Source organism: Coregonus lavaretus, assembly GCF_964263955.1.
Source record: "Coregonus lavaretus genome assembly, chromosome: 30".
In the NCBI taxonomy this organism is placed as follows: Eukaryota; Metazoa; Chordata; class Actinopteri; order Salmoniformes; family Salmonidae; genus Coregonus; species Coregonus lavaretus.
Window position 1 is genome coordinate 37,479,633 of NC_140017.1, and position 15,305 is coordinate 37,494,937.

General features: G+C 43.7%; 1 pseudogene across 1 annotated transcript in view; it reads right to left on the reverse strand.

The window, feature by feature from the left end:
• Positions 1 to 400: 400 nt before the first annotated feature.
• Positions 401 to 15,305, reverse strand: part of LOC311105392 (SR-related and CTD-associated factor 4-like) — a 49,993-nt pseudogene continuing 35,088 nt past the window's right edge. The window contains exons 13-14 of the transcript in view: positions 2,082 to 2,211; positions 401 to 1,839 (exon numbers count right to left, since the gene is read on the reverse strand). The product of the transcript in view is annotated as an SR-related and CTD-associated factor 4-like (transcript). The remainder of the gene's footprint in view (positions 1,840 to 2,081; positions 2,212 to 15,305) is intronic.

A 15,305-nucleotide genomic window follows, 5' to 3' on the forward strand; every position in this document is an offset into this window, starting at 1 on the left:
TTTACAGCCGTTGTATCCTGTGCACGTTCAAATGAGGAGCATTTGGTTCTGTGCATTTTTCAGACAGAATTCTGGACAGGGACTTGCCCACCTTCTCAATCAATCTCCACTAATACGACCCCGAAAGGGACCCTATTCCCTAAATAGTGTGCTACTTTTCACCAGAGCACTACGGACCCTGGTCAAACGTAGGGCACAGCACACGGAATAGGGTGGCATTTGGGACGTATCCCAAGTGAGACCCTGGCTACTATCACATGTAAAAATAAATAAATGCTGCAGCACCCTCTACTGGTTGACAATGGTACTGTCTAGTGTCCCTTGTATCAGTGAGTTAAAAAAAAAAACATTGCGTTTAATTTGCCTCCCATTAAGAACTTACAAAAAAGACACTTAATTTGTACAAAAATAGTTTACTAAAAACAAACAGCTAATGATCAAAATTCTGAAGCAAAAGATTTTCATGTTTTGAGCTTTCCCCCCACCCCATCAATACAAGGATGATTGTGTTTTCAGATCCAACCGTAAAACTGACAGCAAATCAACAGTTTGTTTTTCTAACTGCCCTAGTGACAGACTTACTTAAGAATAAACAAAACATTCACTCAAAATATACAAAAACAGCATATTGGCCATCAGCACATATACAATACATACAAATCGGTCTTCTTCTCTCAGTGGTTTTCTGTCAAAACATACCAGCTCAAAAAGGTAGGAGAAAGTTATTCACATGAACCGACTTCAAAATTAGACTTCCACTAGTTTAAACTGTGATATTCTCATAGGGTAGGTTTCCCAGACACTAGTCCTGGACTAAGAAGCCATTCTAACAGAGATCCTCCATTGAACATGCTTTCTATTCATGGGCTGGGCTTATTCTATGTTTGGGAAACCGGCCCATAATGTTTTTTCTGTGTTAGTCTTAATGTCTTTGGAACGGTAGAGAAACTCGTCAGGGGCAGTCAGTACATTGCAATGTCTGCGTCTGACTCAGTGTGCCCAGTCTTCCAAGTGGTTCTCGAGGCCAGACATCTGGGTTGTGTTCAGCGAAACAAAACTCAAGTGTTTTTACTGGACAAGTTCATGTAGTTCATTCCTGTTACACTCTGTTCCAAAACGTTTTCTCCCTACTGAACAGGATCCTGGATGATAACCCCAGTCTCTCCAGCTCCACCCCCCCCCCGGCCCTGCCTCATCACCGTTCAAATCTATCCCATCGGTTCATGAAGCGGTCCCTCCCCTCATGCCCGTCTCTGGACCAACCATTTCCCCCTCCTCCTCCTCTAGGGAACCCTCTCCCCTGTTCCCCAAACCTCCCCCCATCCCTGTCACGTCCCCCAAACCCTGGCCTCTCGCCCATGAAGTGTCTCCCACCCCGGAAGTGTCTCCCGCCCTCCCAGTCGCCCTCTTCTTCCCCGGGCGGTCCCGGCTGGAAGGGATGTCTGGGGGGTCCGTGAGGAAAGTCCTCCATGGAAGGGTGGCCCATGGGCATCCTGAACCCACCTGGAGGACCCCCCCTGCGGGGGAACATGGAGTTGGGGCCCCTGGGGCCCATCATCATGGGGGGCATGTTGGGGGGGTGGAGGTGTGGGAGGAAGTGGGGCTGGATGTGTGGGGGTGGTAGTCCTGGAGGAGGCTGCATGGGCAGCATGGCCGGCCTGGGAACCAGTAACCCTGCTGGGCCTGGAGGACTCATCACGGCCCCTGGCCCTGGAGCTCCCAGCTGGCTGTCTGGAGCTTCTGAGGGGCCGGAGGGGCCACCACGCCCTCCAGCCTGGTCTTTAGACCCAGAGTCATCTTTGGTGCTCCCTGGCCCGCCCACTACAGGAGGAGGGAAACCTGCAGAGACAAACACCAAGAGCACCTCAAACAAAACCTGTTTCATACAATTGACAACAACAAATTACTTACAAAAAACTTCAAACATGTTCGTGATCATAAAGGTTGGGTCTTACTAGGTTTGGACCTCGTCAATTTCATAACAAATATGTTATAATTCTACAACGACAAATCAGAGGGGGGAAGGAGAATGTTTGTTTGTGATCCTCTAGTTGTTCATTTGGTTCAGTTCCACGTGTTACCTGGAGGAATCTGTGTGGGGTTGAAGCCAGCGGGCAAGAAGGGAGGGGGTCCACCGGGGGTGAGGGAGGGGGGAGGGCCAGGGAATCCAGGGGGACCACCCATAGACCCAACTGGCTGGACTGGAGGCACCTGGAGATGCAGAAACACAAGAATATCACTGTTAAAGACTTGAACAACTTTCTCTGTTGTCTTGGGACAATCATAGTTCTGTTAAAATTATGGAAATATGTGGAGTGCATCAAAAACATTATAAACATTACACAGTGCACCTCAGCACCCGTCAAATACATGTTGCACAATACACATAACTAAGCAATAAGGCAAGACAACCTGTGCATCATTGTGAATAACACACGGCCAAGGTCTGCTCTTAAAACGACGCAATAACACACGGCCAAGGTCTGCTCTTAAAACGACACAATAACACACGGCCAAGGGCTGCTCTTAAAACGACGCGAAGCTGAGTACAATAATACACAGACACATATCCCACTGGACACAAACTGGTTGTTTCAACGTAAATTTGTCAACGTTGTGACGTGGAATCTACGTGGAAAATACATTGGATTTGAAAAAGTAATCAACCTGAAAATTCAACTACAGGATTATGTCATCATGGTAACCAATGAACATCTTGTATAAAATATGTACCTTTAAAACAACGTCAGATCTTCAACACTATATGCACTATCAGAAAAAACAACAGGCTGGGTAGCACCTCCTACTGGAGAATTGATATACATTTACATTTTAGTCATTTAGCAGACGCTCTTATCCAGAGCGACTTACAGTTAGTGAGTGCATACATTCTTTTTAAATTTTTCATACTGGCCCCCCATGGGAATTGAACCCACAACCTTGGCGCTGCAAACGCCATGCTCTACCAACTGAGCTACATCCCTGCCGGCCATTCCCTCCCCTACCCTGGACGACGCAGGGCCAATTGTGCGCCGCCCCATGGGTCTCCCGGTCGCGGCCGGCTACGACAGAGCCTGGATTCGAACCAGGATCTCTAGTGGCACAGCTAGCACTGAGATGCAGCCCCTTAGACCACTGCGCCACTCGGGAGATATAACTACAGCTACCATTTGGTCTCCCATCCAAGGTTTTAACCAAGCCCAGCGCTGCTGAGCTTTGATATTTGTCACTGACTACTACAAATGTGCTATGGCGAGAATGATTATTGAGGGATCTATTAACTAAATGGATTCACTGTTCCAATCGAAGTCATTCCAAAGAGTATGTTTAACAGAGAAAATGAAATGTAACCATACCTCATGATATCATCAATGATACAGTACTATTTAGGCCTATTTGAAATTTGCAAATAAAAAGCCATATCAGACTAAGCAATAAAAAGAAAAGATTAAGATGGGCAGTCTGAGATATGGCTTTTTCTTTGCAACTCTGCCTAGAAGGTCAGCATCCCGGAGTCGCCTCTTCACTGTTGACGTTGAGACTGGAGTTTTGCGGGTACTATTTAATGAAGCTGCCAGTTGAGGACCTGTGAGGTGCCTGTTTCTCAAACTAGACACTAATGTATTTGTAATCTTGCGCAGTTGTGCACCGGGGCCTCCCACTCCTCTTTCTATTCTGGTTAGAGTCCGTTTGCAATGTTCTGTGAAGGGAGTAGTACACAGCGTTGTACGAGATCTTCAGTTTCTTGGCAATTTCTCGCATGGAATAGCCTTCATTTCTCAGAACAAGAATAGACTGACAAGTTTCAGAAGAAACGTATTTGTTTCTGGCCATTTTGAGCCTGTAATCGAACCCACAATTGCTGATGCTCCAGATACTCAACTAGTCTCAAGAAGGCCAGTTTTAATTAACATTGTTGACAAAAAAGGCCTCCAAAAAAGTAAATGAATCCATATACAGCCAAATAATAATTGATAATAGATCAATAATTTCCATACATATATTTAATATCAATATAATCCACGTTTTTCTCATAATAGTAGAAACAAGTGTTATTAATCACCCATGTACTGGTTCATAATAATGGACTATTCCACCCTGACAGAGTTCCCGTGCATTGTTTCACACAATATGATTGCAAACGTGACTTTAATTCAAATTAACCTGCAGCAATGAGGCGCTTTCAGAGAAAATATTTTAATTTTAACAGAATAATTACATTTCTTTAGTAAAAAGAGAGGTGATAATACTGACGTTGAGGCCCATGGCATGTCATACTATTTTTGGCCAGACAGCATCAAATACATGGGCTACATATAGCAAGACAGAGGGGCGCTGTTTCGCCCGCTCGGATGCTTTCTCTGGTGAGACTCAAAATTGAGCTCAGGTGCATCCTGTTTCCATTGATCGTCCTTGAGATGTGTCTATAACTTTATTGGCGTCCACCTGTGGTAAATTCAATTGATTGGACATGATTTGGAAAGGCACACACCTGTCTATACAAGGACCCACAGTTGACAGTGCATGTCAGACGCAGGAGTGGCTTTGGACTTGAACCCGATTGAACATCTCTGGAGAGACATGAAAATAGCTGTGCAGCGATGGTTCCCCATCCAACCTGACAGAGCTTGAGAGGATTGGCAGAGAAGAATGGGAGAAACTCCCCAAATATAGGTGTGCCAAGCTTGTAGCATCATACCCAAGAAGACTCAAGGCTGTAATCGCTGCCAAAGGTGCTTCAATAAAGTACTGAGTAAAGGGTCTGAATACTTATGTAAATATAATTTCCGTTTTTTTATTTGTAATACATTTTTCAAAAATGTCTAAACTTGTTTTTGCTTTGTCATTATGGGGTATTGTGTGTAGATTGAGGGGGGAAAAAAACTATTTAATCCATTTTAGAAAAAGGCTGTTACGTAACAAAATTTGGAAAAAGTCAAGGGGTCTGAATACTATCTGAATGAACTGTACATGTTCTATGATTGAGCAGCTTTGAAAGCAAAAGCTGAATGCACTGTATATTACGTCTTTACTATAAAACCCTTTTTTTTATGCACCTGTAAACTGCCAACGGGAAATTAAAAACATAGTAATGACACATTGGGATTTCAATAAACATCTGGCTGTCTTTGAGTGGGTGAATAAAAGGTTGAAATCTCGTTGATCAACGTCAACTGCTCGGCATCCAACCGTAAGACGCTACAGAGGGTAGTGTGTACGGCCCAGTACATCACTGGGGGCCAAGCTTCCTGCCATCCAGGACCTCTATACCAGGCGGTGTCACAGGAAGGCCCAAAAAAATAGTCAAAGACTCCAGTCACCCAAGTCATAGACTGTTCTCTCTGCTACCGCACGGCAAACGGTACCGGAGCGCCAAGTCTAGGTCCAAAAGGCTCCTTAACAGCTTCTACCCCCAAGCTATAAGACTGCTGAACAATTAAACAATTAATCAAAAATGGCCACCCGGACTATTTACATTGATAAACTGGCATCTGGAGGGCTGTTGGTGTCATATCCTAGACACAGTCTCCTACCGCTGTGCCCTTGGGCAAGACACTTAAGCCCAACAATTGCTCCAGGGACGTGGTACTGCGGCGGACCCTGGGCTCCCGATAGACGTGTGTGTTGTCTGGGCGGTGGGTCGTGAGATAAGAGCAGAGCTTTCTGTTGCAACAAATTGACAAATAGAGTTGTATTGTTCACGCTATGACCGTCATCACAGATCACAACCCAGCGTTGTTACTGATGTCAGAACAACTCAAATGCTCAGTGCTTTAGGTCTCGGTTTTATACTGACCATACATCACTCATTACAGGCGAGTATGAACTTTATACTCATTGCATTTTACATTTTAAGTCATTTAGCAGACGCTCTTATCCAGAGCCACTTACAGTTAGTGAGTGCATACATTTTCATACTCATCACCTGACACAAAACTCCAGTATAATTCCGATTTACATCAGTTGTGAGCTCAAAGAATCAGTGAAAAACTTACTTTTTTTTATTGCTACGCTGTCGCTACTGACAATAACACTCATATTCTAGGTGGGGTAGTGAGCATATCTAGTATTTATGGGCGTGATTCAAAAAGAGTCAAATGAGCTCAAGTTACCCAAGTGTGTGTCAGTGCAGTGCAATAAGCAATGGTGAGCTTTGAGAAATATTCAGTATATAGACACTGATGGAAGACGACTAAGACTGCTCTAACATGCAGATACAAGGTATTTGTGGCAGTCTGGAGGGCACCTGGGTGACCATTGGCAGTGATTGACCAGAGAGAATAGGCCCCCCACTGTTTCAGTTGTAATTCTTCCATCAGAGGTTTTGCTCACTAGGGTGTGCTGGAGTTCCAGAACGATGATGAGACCCTTAGCTCATGTCATTCTGTGATCAGTATAGTGCATGAACTCATCCCCTTGAGTTATATCCTGCCCTGCTGGTTTGAAATTCTCCCTGTCACCTACTTGATCAATTCATGTTACTGATTGTCCACACCTCAGGTCTTCTCACGCTACTGAACCGAGCCAAACCAAGTTGTACTCAGCTGGCCTGAGTACCGGAGCCAGCAGTTTGGTTCCAGCAGGTACGACAGTGTGAAAAGGGCACTGGTTTCCCCCCAGGTAGAAAATGAGCAGGTGTTGAGCCCTGCTGGAAGGATGGAAGCAGTTTGGACCATAAGTTCTGACAGATGTACTCAGGAGGTGGACTAGGCATAGCTCATGGATTTTTTTCTCTCCAAAACATCATCAATTCGAGTGTGTATTATAATAAATAGTATCATAGCGGATATGGTGTTTTTATAATATGATATGCCAAATTGCCAATTAGAAGATGCTTTTATCCAAAGCTCCTTACAGTAGGCACGCATACATTTTCATATGGGTGGTTCCAGTGGGATTCGAACCCACAACCCTGATGATGCAATCAACATGCTCTACCAACTGTTGGAGCCACACAGGACCATCTATAATACGTAAATGTGGTTTTTACCTGCAGTATGCCATGTATGGTTAACATTGTATAAACACATTTTACATTATTGTTCAAGTTGTAGACTACAGTTCAAAAGCAGGTATGTGTACGGCTACCGTTGGCGTCGGTAATTATGTTTCATCGTAAGCTACAGGAGTTCAAAATAATAAAAATAAAAGTGTCTGTGCCAAAAGTGACTGGTCTATACTGCCCTACTTAGCAAAAGAGCAGTAACTGCACATTTGGTCAAAAATGAGTTTACATTTTTTTTTTTTATACATTAAATACATGCTTTATCATGTGGACAAATATCCTGCCTCCATTGTGTTGTATTATGGAGAATATGGTTGGGGGGGGGGTCATGTTTGCAGTAAGTGCAAAAAAGTTCAAGTGAAAACAAGGAAAAAGGCAGGAAGTGACATCACTCGTGTTAGTTACTGCTTTTCACCTTGGTTTCACCTTGGCTTTGGGCTGCAGCGGTAAACCTTGGTCTTATTTATTGTTCATCGCTTATACAAGTATCAAACTATGACACTGACAGCCACATACAAATAAATAATATATTAACACGTTTGTGTTTTTTTTAAATTTTTTAAAGGAAACGTATTCCAGTGGGCGAGAAGGTAGTAACTGCCGTCTAGGGTCAAAGGTCATGTCAGCGGTCAGGGTCAAAAATGAATAAAAAAAACAAACTCATTGTAAGACAACAGATTACCACATATCCAATGACCTGCCTACAATTCATTTGGCCGGACAATAAAATAAAAAATAAAAAGTTATTTTTCTTAGTTTCACTCTCTGAGCAGTCACTACTCTTTTGCTTGGTAAGGCAGTATAGCAGTTTTACAATCCTGGTTTGGGGACGCTCAGGTGTGGACATGTTTGTCCCAGACCAGCCCTAACACACCTGCATCAACTAATCAAGGGCTTAATGAATCAGGTGCGCTAGTGCTGGGTTTAGTTGAATCAAGTGGGGTCATGGGTCATTCCCACGGGGGGCCAGTATGCTAAATGACTAAAATGTAAAGCTGAACTGGAACAGAAATATGCAGTCCACAGGACCAGGTTGAAAAACACAGGGGTCATATTCAGAAGTTGTGATAAAACTTTTTTCTACGCAAACAATATCTGAAAAGGTAACATCCCTCAAATCAGCTCCTCTTGGAGAAAAGGAAACCATTTGATCATAAACTCACTCAAATGTGCATATTTCTATTAATTAAGAATGATTCATTAACAAATGCGATTCATACATTCAATCAAAAAAGGCATAATCATCTCATTACTCACGGTACTTGTTCCGAGTTCTCTTCAGTTTTCTATAAAATTGTCTACACATCTAATGTAACCATTAACATGTATTGACCATTAGTTGAAGGGAAATTGTAGCTTAAAATATTAGTGGCTTGTTTTACACTACCAATAACCTACCTTCCGTTTCATTGCATCCACATAACTTATTTCCTTTAATTTAATTGGGGCAATTAATTTTTATAAAACAACCTGGGATGTCAGATATGAAAGCTTAGAGGGACTGCACGAGCCGTCAGTTCATTGACAGTATTCAGCAGTTCAAAGCCTAACAAATACAGCTTACAAAAGGGGCAATATGTGTTTCAAACAGTACCAAAGCCGCCACCCAGCCACCTTTTTGTGTAAACAGCTTAGGGATGGGGCTGGAGAAATGTAACCACTCTCAAATTCATATGAAGGGGCTATGGATGAAAGGACTGACCATCCGTGAGATCAAAATGATTGTTTTAGTCATGTTTTGAAGGAATAGTGTTGGTTTACAATTACATTGTTTACAAACAACGGGAGTAAAAACAAGCTCACTGTATATTTTGGGTTCTGATTGGTAGACAGTTTAACTAAGCTCATGAGGCATTTCTAAGTTATATTCTTCAAGAATCAATGGGTATCACAGATTGCCACTTTAATTTCCCTTCTTTATTAAAGACAACTGATTAACAGGGCTGGGTAGAGTACCCCAACTCTGTACTCAAGAGAAGGTACCACTAGTCAAATAACTTACTTCAGTAGGAGTAGAAGTAGACATAAAATGTATCAGTAAAGAAGTATTCACAGAAAACATTGGGTAGACTAAATGGCCTACTTTTCTCTGTCGTCACATGGCATGTGTAATTTACATCCCATTTGCTACCAATGATGTATATAAATCTTGGATTGCTGATGCTAGGACGAATTCGGGAAAGAGTGGGACATCATATAAAACTGGGACAGCTTAATCCTGACGCGTTTATTTCTTGGTCTGAAAACAGCCAAAAATCAAAACTATTGTTACTCAGCCCTTGCAGAGAAACCACATAATCAAAACTAAACCACTTCATTGGTGTGACATCATAGAGGGGCCAGAGGAAGCTTCAAACAGGAAGCTCAACCGGCAAATCACATTACGATCAGGTGACACGGCTTTTCTTTCTGTTTTGATGTTAAGGTTCTAAAACGGTCAAATAATGCACTGTGCCAACTTGTGATGTAAATGTGCATGAAAATACTTTTTTTTTTTTTTTTTTTTTTAAGTTGCCAATATTATGTTTCAATTTTGTAATCGTCTTTTTTTGTTCCCGCTTTACCAACCATAGCTAGCTAAAGTGGGACACTCATAGGCTTTTCCAATAGAGGAAAGAGATCCAGTTTACATTAGGGACTCCTGTACTTAGGTTAGGCAGGGCTCTGGTTTCTTGTCCTGCCAATGTTTCATTGTAATACTGCTATTAGTAGTTATTAGAGTGAATTCAGAATAAAGTGTTGACAGTTGGCATTTCCATCTCCTGTGACCTCTTCAGACATCACATATTATCCTCAGATGTTTCCTAATCACACAAAATTGAAAATTGTCATTTGGGTACAAATAGGACTGTAATAATGCTGTCCCAGTCTACTAAATATGGTTTTGACCCAGTGTACACAAATGGATGTGTAATGCCGCCTGTGAATATGATAAAACATATTTTTTTTGTGATTAGGGAACGTCTTGAGGATTTTAGAAATGTATTATGTTGACCTAATATGTTGGGTAGAGGTCGAAAGAGGTTACAGAAGACGGAAATGCAAAAAGTGTCCCACTTATTCCAAATGTATTGGCCGGTGAGAAGCTTTGAAGCCACCGGTCAGCCATATTGGCATTCCCCAGTAGGAGCAGTCCTCCATAGGAATGAATGGAATTATACACTATTTCAATTAAAATGTTTCAAGGACAAAAGTATATAGCAACAAAAGTAACATTAGTACTTTCTAAAAAATGATACTTTAAAATAAAATATTTTTAGATATTTTCTATCATTTTTATTTAGCTCACATAATTTAAAAGTATGCATTACGGTGTCTGTAATAGAATAAACGTGGCAAAAACAAAATGTAGACATGAATAAATGCATTTCTATAAAACATTTTATAAATGGTGAAGGGGTGGGGGGGTGGCTAGTGGCACAGTGGCTTCAAAACAGCGCCCCCTGTCAGTCGTCCAGTGTACACCATGTTGCAACCAAATGGTGTATATAAACCCTGGATTGCTGATGCTACGTATCGGCCATCGAGAGCTTTGAAGCCACCGGTCGGCCATATTATCATCCAAAAAAAGTGCAATGCAACTAATACAGACAGAAAAGGCTGAATTATAAAACGCTTGTAACCATGAACAAGTGTAGCAGGCTCAGACTAGAAGAACAATCACATTCTCTCTACTGCTGTTTATGAGTGAACAATGTAGAATGCAAAAAGAATCTAGTAAGACTCCGTCCAAAAAAAAATCCAATAGGATCTCACCTCGTCAGTGAAAGATGTACAAGCTATAAGCAGTAAAATGTTTAGGTGCTCACTATAGTATGTATATGTATTTGCATACCCGTACACCTGTGATCAGATGAAACTGAATGAACTCATTCCTACATAAACCACACAGCCGTCATGGCCCACTGCAGGGCAGTATCGGGTAGAAGAGGGAGGGTTCTATTCTTACCCAGGTCTCAGATTCCCCGGCAGAAGATCCTGTGGTGGAGCTCCGCCGTGGGGCCCACAGGCGGTCCGCCTCCTTCGTTCCTGCTAGACCCACAACACTAATGCCAGCGCCCTCGCTTCCCCCCCCCCCCACAGTGGCCAACAGTCTTTTCTTAAACCCCCCCCCCCCCCCACAGTGGCCAACAGTCTTTTCTTACCCCCAACCCCCCCCCCCCCCCCCCCGTGGCCAACAGTCTTTTCTTAACCCCCCCCACAGTGGCCAAGAGCCTTTTCTTAACCCCCCCCCCACAGTGGCCAACAGTCTTTTCTTACCCCCCCCCCCCCCCCCCGTGGCCAACAGTCTTTTCTTAACCCCCCCCACAGTGGCCAAGAGCCTTTTCTTAACCCCCCCCCCCACAGTGGCCAACAGTCTTTTCGTATCCCCCCACAGTGGCCAACAGTCTTTTCGTATCCCCCCACATTTGAGAACATTATTGTCTGTTTCCTTACTGTTGAATATGTTTTAATGAATAAATATGTTTAGGAATCTTTCACTGCAACTATGGAAAGTACATACCCTAATCAATATCGTTTGATATGGCCTGAAAAACACACGGCTAGGTGTCAGACAGTGATCAACGGTCATTTCATACATTGTGATCAGCTGTGAGTCCTGGACATTGAGTAACCTAATCAATATAGACATTGGAAAAACATTGTTTGAGCTCACCTCATGACTATGGCCCACAGAGAGCGCCTCATGAAAGAACTACAGAGATAAGCTCTGGAATGTTGTAAAGTAGTAAAGATATCATCTGATATCGCAGGATCAACATAATGCACACTAACGGTTCTGCTCTGACGCCAATTTCAGTTCCTTTGTTGCAACTTCAATTGTGATTAGATTCATCAGAGCAACTGTGGCTCGTTCAGTTGTTCCTGGGACTTGACCCCAAATATCACGACAGCAATCCGGTAAATTCCAAACGGGAGCATCACCTTTACCTGTCAGCCATTGGAGAGGTTCCTCAGTACAGTCCCAGCGAGGGACGGACCTCCGATGTCCACGTCCAGAAACACTCACCTTAGTGAGGCCTCATGAGACTGACGATCCTGACAATGTGTCAGTTGGAGTCACAGATTTTGGGACTACAAAAAAAAAAAAAAAGGCAGCCACTGCAGGTGTCTTTGTGAAAGATGTTGAGAGTTAAAAAGTATCTTCCAGGTTCACCTCATTTCACCTACCTGGGTGATAACCTCAAGTTGTTTGGTTGACTAAAACAAGCTGCCAGATAAGACCAGTTGTGGAACGTGGTAGACAGTTTCAGGGTGGAGTGGTTTTCAGGGTTAGACGGTATGGCCCTGATACTGAACGAGGAGATATTAAGTATTTGAAACGTATAATGAGGTAGTGAACAGCAAACCTTGGTTGAGCAACATTATGCGGCATACACATCTAGCAAATAAATGTTTTTTTTTGTTATAGATTTTAATAAAGGATGTTTAGGCAAGTTTGACAACTTATTTTTACCTATATATATATATCTATATGCTGTTAATAAAATATTGCAGTAAATTCCTACCTTTTCCTGGAAAATGAGATACAGCAAAGAGGACATTTAGAGGATTTGATGATCTTCTCTTCCTTCTAATGAGCATGTGTTCATCCCTTCTATAAAGTCCCAACCCTGATTCTGAAGCAGGGACTAAAATTAGCACCCGCAGGTAGGATTTGGCATTGGCGGGTAAAGGCATCAGCATGCTTCAGTTCGGCTGGTGTCTAGTATACACTTCCTCAAAATAGTCCGAATTAATCAAAGATCATTTAAGAAATCTGTCATTAATTTCTACGTTTTTTTGCAGAGGAGATCTCCGTCGCGCAATTTTACATCTAACAAAAGAGGTTTTGGTGCAGTAATTATCAATGAAAAAAATGTGCATGAAAACTAGTCGTCTCTCACTGAATGAGAAAGAGTTTATTTTAGAATCCCTACTGTTGACCAATCACCGACTAAAGGGTGTAGACTTCGGTTACAGACTTTGGCTTGCTTCGAGAAAAATGTGTGCGCCCGAACAGCTGAAAAACCTTACCGAAGTCCAAAACGAACAAAAAACACGTCACAAAATGTCATAATATATGCACAACTGTTTCAGCTGGGAAGAATGCTGACGCCTTAAGAATGTCTAATTCACCAGCCACGTTGGCGGATGGTCACACACAGGGCTCTACAGTGCAAGCATTTCATACAAATAGTCCAAAGTCAAGTGTGGGCACGTGCAAGTAGTGATTCACGCAAAAAATAAATGCAGCAGTAGCTGTATTCAAAGTATTTCTGCCATTTTGTTTCATATCTGGTAAAGCACAAAGAAATGTGAATCCTAACGTTATAGCTATCCCACCTCGTGCAGCAACACTGCCTGCTGGGGGTCTGAGTGCACTGTGAGTGAAGTGCTGAAATATTTGTTTTTAGGAAGTAATGCGTAGAGGAATACAAGTTGGCCTAACTGCTAAACGTGAGACTATTCTAATGTTCCTTGGATATTTACATTGTTTTGTTCACAACTGTTTAAAATGTTTCGAGTTTGCTTCCACTGCTAGCGAAGACAAGTTGTCGCCCTCCATCAGTGAGATTCTCACAGGCACACAAGCGGCGGAGAGCCGACTCCAAAAGATTATAGAGTCCGACTCCTTGCCCGTCGACTGCCAGTGTCGACTCACATTCCTGGGTGTCAAGCGTCGATTCCGCCAGGAACCGTGCATCGGTAATCAAAAGATGTAGGTAGGCTGTAGGCTAATCGCAATGCTGTATTTCGCAATTTCTTGGCTTGCGATGTCTCGCGCAAATTCACTAAAAAGTATGGGCTATCAATGAGTAAGCTGAGCTATTCTACACACAACAGACCGAAAACTGAAAACACACACTAGCGTTTTTCATAGCTAAGAGAAAGAGCAGGAGAGAGAGAGGATCTGGGCAGACAGACAGTCAGAACAGGAGAGAGAGGATCTGGGCAGACAGTCAGAACAGGAGAGAGAGGATCTGGGCAGACAGACAGAACAGGAGAGAGAGGATCTGGACAGACAGACAGTCAGAACAGGAGAGAGAGGATCTGGGCAGACAGACAGACAGTCAGAACAGGAGAGAGAGGATCTGGGCAGACAGTCAGAACAGGAGAGAGAGGATCTGGGCAGACAGACAGTCAGAACAGGAGAGAGAGGATCTGGGCAGACAGACAGACAGTCAGAACAGGAGAGAGAGGATCTGGGCAGACAGACAGACAGTCAGAACAGGAGAGAGAGGATCTGGGCAGACAGACAGAACAGGAGAGAGAGGATCTGGGCAGACAGACAGAACAGGAGAGAGAGGATCTGGGCAGACAGACAGACAGAACAGGAGAGAGAGGATCTGGGCAGACAGACAGTCAGAACAGGAGAGAGAGGATCTGGGCAGACAGACAGACAGTCAGAACAGGAGAGAGAGGATCTGGGCAGACAGACAGACAGTCAGAACAGGAGAGAGAGGATCTGGGCAGACAGACAGACAGTCAGAACAGGAGAGAGAGGATCTGGGCAGACAGACAGACAGTCAGAACAGGAGAGAGAGGATCTGGGCAGACAGACAGAACAGGAGAGAGAGGATCTGGGCAGACAGACAGAACAGGAGAGAGAGGATCTGGGCAGACAGACAGACAGAACAGGAGAGAGAGGATCTGGGCAGACAGACAGTCAGAACAGGAGAGAGAGGATCTGGGCAGACAGACAGACAGTCAGAACAGGAGAGAGAGGATCTGGGCAGACAGACAGTCAGAACAGGAGAGAGAGAGGATCTGGGCAGACAGACAGTCAGAACAGGAGAGAGAGGATCTGGGCAGACAGACAGTCAGAACAGGAGAGAGAGGATCTGGGCAGACAGACAGACAGAACAGGAGAGAGAGGATTTGGGCAGACAGACAGACAGTCAGAGCAGGAGAGAGAGAGGATCTGGGCAGACAGACAGTCAGAACAGGAGAGAGAGGATTTGGGCAGACAGACAGTCAGAACAGGAGAGAGAGGATCTGGGCAGACAGACAGTCAGAACAGGAGAGAGAGGATCTGGGCAGACAGACAGTCAGAGCAGGAGAGAGAGGCTCTGGGCAGACAGACAGAACAGGAGAGAGAGGATCTGGGCAGACAGACAGAACAGGAGAGAGAGGATCTGGGCAGACAGACAGACAGTCAGAACAGGAGAGAGAGGATCTGGGCAGACAGACAGAACAGGAGAGAGAGGATCTGGGCAGACAGACAGACAGTCAGTCAGAACAGGAGAGAGAGGATCTGGGCAGACAGACAGACAGTCAGAACAGGAGAGAGAGGATCTGGGCAGACAGACAGTCA